An 8,705-nucleotide genomic window follows, 5' to 3' on the forward strand; every position below is an offset into this window, starting at 1 on the left:
TAAAAAGGCAGCATGAGGGGAGGAAATATGGTTGTTTTGGCATCCTGTTTTTAACCACCCATATTTCAGAGTCTGGGAGAAATGATTTGGGCCCAAGCAAAGTCCTGTGGTCTGCAACACTTCAGCTAGGGTGAAGGGGGAGCAGAGGGGAAATGGCTTCACCAGTTCTCTTCCCCAAAACATCTAAAGGAACGTTCATTATGACTTTTAGAAGAAATTCCTTTGGATTTTCATGGGGGAGCAACCAAGAAGAGTTCTTCAGAAACTCGGATTTAAAAATTCCTTTTCTAGAGAATTAAAATATATTAATAACAGGTAAGTTTAATTCAGAAAAAAATATATTCTCTGGGAATTCATAAAGCAACATTTCTTTTGCTTGATATAGGTACTTGTCTCTAGATCCTAATGTACCTGCATTTCTGAGCCATAGTTTTGCTTCTCCATATATCCCTAACCTCTTTTTCTCCTTCCTCTTCCTCAGTGAATTTGACTCATGTAGTTTGTTGATGTGTGTGAATGTGGGCTCTTGGTTTAACTCTCTCTTTAGAGACAGAGAATAAGATAATATAGGAAAGGAAAAAGAAGAAAAGAAGGGAGGGAAGGAAGGAAAAGAGGAAGGGAGGAAAGAAGGGAAGAAAGAAAGGGAGGAGGGAGGGAAGAGATGGAGAGGAAGGAAGGGAGAAGGAAAGGAGAGGGGAAGGAAGGAAGAAAAAGGATCAAGACATAACAAATCCATTTGCTTCAATCATGTAATCAAACCATTCCTATTTCTGAACACTCCCTCAGCTGTGGCACATCTGGAGATACTGAGGAAATGAGTTTACAGAGCTTTGAGCTTTGTTTCTGCTGAGTTGGCTGTTCTGTTATATAGATAAGGTGTGTGTGTGTGTGTAATGTACATTTAATTCACAAAACAGTTACCTGATCATCCAGATCACTTTATAGTTTAGACTCAAGCTTCTCAAACTATCTGTGGCAAAGGACCAGTTTTTAAGTGTCCAATCAGCCACAAACTGGTGTTTTAATCAAATGTAACAAAAATGTATTTCTAGAAAAATTAAATTTAAAAACACCCCAAATCGTACAAAATGCAAGCCTCTCATACTTAATATCAGATTCAAAAGACAGGCCAGGCACAGTGGCTCACGCCTGTAATCTCAGCACTTTGGGAGGCCGAGGCAGGTGGATCACCTGAGGTCAGGAGTTCAAGACCAGCCTGACCAATATGGTGAAACCCCATCTCCAGTAAAAATACAAAAATTAGCTAGGCGTGAGGGCGTCTGCCTGTAGTCCCAGCTACTCAGAAGGCTGGGACAGGAGAATCATTTGAACCTGGGAGGCCGAGGTTGCAGTGGGCAGAGATCATGCCACTGTACTCTGGCCTGGGTGACAGAGCAAGACTGCATCTCAAAAAAAAAAAAAAAAAAAAACAAAGACAAAAAAATTTCATGTCAGATGACTAGAAAAGTTTCTAAGTGCTCACTCACAGTTTTGCTCAACTCATTGCAGTGTGGTGCCAATCCACCCAGGGCCGGCACCGTCCAGGGAACACCGTTTGCATAGTACCAGTGTAGATGTTCTATAAAGAAAAGGTCTCTAAACAAAAGGAAAGGGATAACAGTTTATATTTTTTAAGTTCAAAGTTATTAACTTACTATTGATGTATAGACAACAAGATAAATTCCAGTATTTTTCAAATAATTTCTTTTAAAGAAAACATTTAATTGCCTGGACAGTGTTGATTTTTAAAAAATCACTGAAGTGTTTGCTTAAGTAAAATAAACTATATACATGGATTATCTCTGTTATCATATGGGCCCTATTTGTATTCAAGCACTGGAAGAATGAATTGATTTTAACACAAATAGTTTTAAGAATGAAACCGTTTCTAAAATGTAAATAAGGGTATGGTATTCTGAAATGCATATTCAGCTGGTTGACATGACATACACATTCTTGCATGCCATGTTATTTTTTTTTCAGCTCATCTTTCTTTACTCAAATGTAATGAATTAATGTAGACCATTGCCTAATTTAATGTTGACTGAAGTAGTTTGAATTCACATATTGGGTTGAAATGGCCAGGAATATTGTAGAGCACTGAAAAGACTCTAAGTGAATTGCATGTTTTCATCTTAAACCATAAGACTTTTACCAATTCCCACTGATCTCAAGTTGCCCTAACGAACTTTCCACACAGAGGCTAATAGAATTTATGTCCCTAAAAGCAGTAAGTTAAAGAAATGAAAGCTTAAGTCATAAAGAAATTCCCTGGCTATAAATTTATTATTTGTGAGAAAGAATTTATTTTTTAACAAAAAAAAATGCAGAGCAGAGCTATTGCATATCATCCCCAAATGGAACAAGTGGTGAAAGGACTGTTGGGTTATGGAAATCATATTATTGTTATCATATGTTTTCCTTAGCTGCGGCTATCACAGAGAACCTTTTGGGGAGGGTATTATTTACAATGCTCTATTGTTTAACATCTCATGTTAGGATTCTGTTTCAATAGTAGTTTATCACCATCACATATATTTTTTTCTTTCTAGATTTGACTTTAGATAAATGTCACACTCCAGTAAAGAGACTTTAAGAATTACTCAGTAATCAAACCATGTGAATTCAATGGTCTACACGCTTGGAATCTTAAGAAATTGCTGAGTAAGTAAATTCTGGGTAGTGAATATGGAAAGCATTCACATACATAAACATGTAATTAAAAATGGAACTAACATCCATTGAAGAGCAATAAACTGACATGAATTGGCTTTATTGTGGCCAGCGAGAGGAGCTGGCTCTCTGATGGCTGAATTAGAGGCTGGGACAGAATGTGAGAGATTAGTAGGGGACCTTTTTGGGTGGCATGTAGCATCCAGGTGCACAAAGGTTTGGTGTTGGTGTGTGACTTCGGACACCTTGGGATGCTGAAACTTCTTAAAAGTTGGGTGCAGCACACCAACATGGCACATGTATACATATGTAACAAACCTGCACATTGTGCACACGTACCCTAAAACTTAAAGTATAATAATAATAAAATTTTTTTAAAAGTTGACCTATTTAAATTGTTTGCCTCCCAATGGGACCCTTCCAGTGTTCCTAGATGATAGAAACCATCCAGTTTTGTCAAAACACATGCATAAATCTAAAGGGTTCTGTGCTCTGTGAGAGGCAGTTTTGTGGAGAAGACAATCATTCTCTCTGTCTCTCAGTTGGATCTGTTTTGGACCCCAGGGGGTGATTTGCCATCTTTTGGCACATTCTGGGTCTCTGTACACTGTTTCTGCTCCCATTCTTGCACTTGTTAATATATAGCCCCCAGCTGGTTGCTATCTAAGTGCCACTCACAATCCATATTTCCACAGTGATGACATTGGCTGCCTCAGTTTTAGGAACTGCCAGAAATAGCCACTAACCAAGAGAAAGAGAGCAAGGACTAGCCCTGAATAATTGGTCAACGATGCTGATTTCGTTGGTTTCCTGTTCCTTTTGCTTCCTGGAAAATACAGACCTACAAAGCAAACATTGTGTGTGGGTTGATGCTACAGCATCGTCTGAACTTGGAAGGATGATCATGGATTCTGATGCCTCGTGGTCTCACTACAGGTCTAATTTTCATGTGTTTTAGGAGTCTTGGGATTAGGTTATGTACTCTGACTCTGGGCAAATGGAAACATCAGGCAAGAATTATTTATCTCATAACATTTCTTACAAGGTATTAACTTTTGGACCATTTTGGAGAAGATGAGCAAATTCATTTCTCAAGACCAGCAGGGTTGGTTGCTATGAGCAGGCCTGGGTCAGCACATAAGACCTGCCCTTGCTGACCTGGGAAGTTTCTATATATGATGAAAATCTTTTTCATAATCAGATGATGGTAACTGGCAGGGTGTCACTAGATTATGTAGATGATGGTTTATGTTAACAACAACTATTTTGTTAAAAAGTATTTGTTGAACTTCTACTTTGTGAGAGGTCTTCTTCCAGGTGCTGGGCAGTAGCACCTCTTCATTGTACTTTGAACTCTTTCTTTGTTATTTTATTTCATTCACATTTGTAAGTTCAGCCAGAGTAAAATCTTTTCTTAACTCAAATTTTTATTTTGAATTGAGAAATAATAATTGTATATATTTATGGGGTACAATGTGATGTTTTGATATATGAAAACATTGTAGCATGATTATATCAAGCTAATTGACATTTTTATCACCTTACATAGTTACCATTTTTATGTAGTGAGAACATTTACAATCTACTTTTTAAAGCAATTTTGAAACATGTGATACATTATTAACTGGTTACCATGCTGTGTAACAGATCTCGAAACTTATCGCTCCTGTATAACTGAAACTTTGTCTCCTTTCACCAACATCTCCCCATTCTATTCTCCCCACCCTGCCCCTCAGCCTCTGGTAATCACCATTCTACCCTCTATGTCCACGAGTTTGATTTTTTCAGATTCCACATATAAGTGAGATCTTGTGGTATTTGTTTTTTTGCACCTGGCTGATTTCACTTAGCACAATGTTCTCCAGATTCATCCATGTTATTGAAAATGACAGAATTTTCTTCTTTTTAAAAGTTGAATAGTATTCCACTACATTTTTAAATTCATTCATCTGTTGATGGACATTTATGTTGATTCCGTATCTTGGCTATTATGAATATTGCTGCAATGAACATGAGGGCACAGGTATCACTCTGAGGTGCTGATTTCACTTCCTTTGGGTATATACCCAGAAGTGAGATTGCTGGATGATATGCAAATTCTATTTTTGTTTTTTTGAGGTGCCTCCACACTATTTTCCACAATGGCTATACTAACTTACATTTCTACCAACAGTGTAGAAGCGTTCCCTTTTCTCTACATCTTTGCCAACATTTTTTATCTTTTGTCTTTTTGATAATAGCTGTTCTAACAGGGATGAGATGGGAGCTCATTGTCATTTTAATTTTCATTTCCCTGATAATTACTGATGTTGAGCATTTTTCATAAGCCTACTGGCTATTTGTATGTTTTCAAGTAGCAAAATATTGATCTGACTGACTGTCTCTCTTTTTTTTTTCTCCCTCTCTCCCTCTACACCCCACCCCACACACACTCCATTATAAATATTTATTGAGGTTGCAGTGGGAAAGACAATCATATAACTCTACCATTACTTGCGTATATTTTAAATTATTATCTGCAAGACTTCTTGAATCCATGTCCCGATAAACAGAAATGTTTTGATCTAGACTTTGCTGAAGTATATTTCAAGGTGGGAAATATTGGTTATTCATTTCAAAAATAGTAATAAGTAACACATTATGTTATATTGCTGAGGTGTATAAGATACAGAACTGTAGAAATCCAAAGAAGGAAATACCTTTAAAGGAAGCTCTCCATGGAAACCTATCAAGCTATGAATTTAAAGCATGCTAAGTGGCTTCTGGCAAAGCCACATCAATGGAAAGGTTTATCACTTAACAATGTCCACACACGGAATGCCATAGTTCTGTGGGAACTACAGCCAACGACTCATAGGTTTTCTGGACAGCTACACAAATGTTTTCTTTTAGTGTGATACTTAAAGTATTTGACTTTAATTCTGATATTTTCTCTCATGCCTCCACATCTGAAAGAATTCAACGCTATCTTTATTTGAAGTCTGTCCTGGTTAGCAAGCTGGCTGGTGGTGATGTATCACATACCGTGGTTTCTGTGATGTGGGCTGCTGACTATGGAAAGATGAATGAAGATCACAATCACATTAAGTTTGAGGACTATGGTCAGACTTAAACCATTATCCTTGAGGTGTATGGCTGTTGATTTATCAATGTTCTCATTTTTATGAAGGAAATCTTCTCAAGGTTGCTGTATGCTCTGTGTGTGTTGTATGTCAAATAAGGTATAATGTTATGTTCTCTCATAACTTCATAAATAAGAATGTATTGCTTTGAGAGATGGAATAAAATGACAAGTTTTATTTGGCATCTATATATTTAAGAGTTCATGAAGAGATTAATGGTTGTTGGCCGCTGGTCAAATTTCTTTGATGTACACTATTTTTTTCCACTAAAATTCTGCACTTGCCACTCCCTGGACGAGTTACCCACACATTTATGTACATAAATTATGGTGCATTTATTACATCATTTCCAACCTAGCTGGATAAAAGCACAGTGGGATTTTTTTCCCTGTGTGCAATTTCCATTTTGGTGGCATTTCTGCTTCCTAACAAATTCCAGACAGTCAAAGTAGACACCCAAATTCTGCTTTTATGTATTTCAGCTTTCTGTGTTCACCTACACTTTGTTTGGGAGATGTCCTACGGGGAAGTTACTTAGATTTATGAATATTTGATGAGCTTTTTGCAGAAATGGGGGTCTGGAGACTCATATAATCTCATTGTATGTAGTATACTTTTTCCTTTTTTACTCTGTACTTCAATTTTTGATAACTTGGATGTGGTATTTAATAACCTATTGACTTAATTTTATTATTTACTAATAGTTTCAACTTTGATCTCTTTCGGAAGGATGTTGTCGGAAGGATGTTGAAAAAAATCCAAAATGAGTTCTGGAGCAGATATAAAATGTATCTCCTCTATTCATATATCTATATATATACGTTGATCTTCAAAGATAGGCCAACTTTCTAACTTCTGTCACTTTATTAGCATGGAATGCAAAGGTGCTCAAATGCCCTCAGGTGGTCTCAGCCCACATTAACCTCTTTCTGTTACTTCTTTTCGTTATTTCTCTGCATACTGAACGCAGAATTTGGCTTTTTCTGCTGCTTAAAATTAACATCTAACGGAGGAGTGTCTACGTGTTTTTGTCCTGGTGTTTCTCATATTTTAATACTAACACAGCGCTGAATAATGTTTGCTGTGCAAATAAAAATTTAAACAAATGCCAGACCGATAAGGTTAGTTTTTTGACTTTGCCTAAACAATAAACAAAACAAGAAACACATTAAAACCTAAACATGCAATCTCTCAAAGTAAAAAAAAATTTTAAAGTTGTACTCAACATACCCACTTATGGGTTAAGGATATAGTAATATAAATTTTATTAGATTGAGGAAGAAATCACTCTACCCTCTGAAAAGATGTAGATAGTCATATAATTCAGTTAGTCAGTTTAATGGGCTAGGCTCCCGGGTTCATGCAAATTCACAGAGAAATCTCAGAGCATAAAAATTTTGGTCAATAGCTTTATTGTTATTATTGTTAGATGGAGTCTCGCTCTGTTGCCCAGGCTGGAGTGCGGTGGCGTGATCTCGGCTCACTGCAACCTCCGCCTCCCAGGTTCAAGCGATTCTCCTGCTTCAGCCTCCTGAGTAGCTGGGACTACAGGCACCCGCCACCATGCCCAGCTAGTTATTTTTTGTATTTTTAGTAGATACGGGGTTTTACCATATTGGCCAGGCTGGTCTCAAACTCCTGACCTCAGGTGATCTGCCCGCCTCAGCCTCCCAAAGTGCTGGGATTACAGGCATGAGCCACCATGCCCAGCCTGGTCAATAGTTTTAACTACCAACCCCATGTAATTTTTACTTACCTTCAGTCAACTGATTTGCTCTTTGGTGGAGATATTCAGAGGCTAGGTGGAGATAGAGGTAGCCTTGAGGGTGGGTGTGGAGAAAGAGCCCCTAAACCAACAGACAGGAAAATATCTGAAAAGTGACTACCATATATACAACACAGCCAATTCTGATACTAAACTTTCTACTCTAAGAAAATCACTTCCATTAAAAAACAACAAAAAAGCTAATAAACAAAGGAAAGCTACTCCAGCTCTTAGGATTAATTAAGGAATAATTATTTGCAGATAGAGTTTTTGTTTATGCAAAGCTCCTTCTCAATCCTTCTCAATCTTTTTTTTAACTCAGTAATCTCGACTGCATTGAAAACTAGCTCACTTAAAAAATTGTTTTAGAACAAAGTTTTAGTAGATGTACTTTGTGTGTTTTATACAGTTTGTGCGATGCATATTGTAAAATGCTATAATTACATTTTGTAGTGATGTTTTTCCTTTCTACCATGTAAGAAATTCTGTTTTCTTATTCCCAAGGATAAAAATATGGTGGCTTTTTTAATTTGAACCAATCTGAACATTATGCTCAGAGCCAAGCAGAATAAGCAAAGCTTATTTACTGAAAGGAATATTAGGATAATGGGCAGTATTGAAAAGTTACTTAAAATTAACATCTAAAGTAGTAGTGTCTACATATTTTTGTCCTGTCAGATTTTCTGCTATGTTAGCAAAGGCAGAAAAGTTTAGGTATAAATGAAGAGAAGGAGAAATAGTATATGAGGTTAAAGAAATGAATAATATCTTCAAATAAGGGCATATAAAAAAAGAAATGAATAAATGGTATGTAATAAGAGAAATCCAATATTATATCAAAACTTCCAAAGAGGCTCAGAGCAAGAGATGACATTGTCTTTCAGCTCAACTATGCCAGATGCCAGAAAGGGTAAAGCTCTATGTTTGCTGAGACTACTCTTGCTCTTGGACCCTGACAAGATTGAATGGGAAGGCTGCAAACCTGAGTGGCCTTGCTCTGAGAGACATATTCACATGACATAAGAGTGGACTGGACTAATTATTAAAGATTAAATGGGATTCCAATAATTTGCCAGTACCATTTGAGTTGTACATTTTTTTAATGTAAGGGATCTGTGTTGGAGGATAGGGAGTGAACTGTTATT

General features: G+C 37.0%; 1 long non-coding RNA gene across 1 annotated transcript; it reads left to right on the top strand.

The window, feature by feature from the left end:
- The first annotated feature begins 209 nt into the window (after positions 1-209).
- LOC130540702 (uncharacterized) lies at positions 210-5,981 on the top strand. Its single transcript, XR_008954696.1, has 3 exons — positions 210-315; positions 2,553-2,664; positions 3,369-5,981. It is a non-coding gene; the product is annotated as an uncharacterized LOC130540702 (long non-coding RNA).
- Positions 5,982-8,705: the final 2,724 nt, after the last annotated feature.

This window comes from Pan paniscus, chromosome 10 (genome assembly GCF_029289425.2).
Source record: "Pan paniscus chromosome 10, NHGRI_mPanPan1-v2.0_pri, whole genome shotgun sequence".
In the NCBI taxonomy this organism is placed as follows: Eukaryota; Metazoa; Chordata; class Mammalia; order Primates; family Hominidae; genus Pan; species Pan paniscus.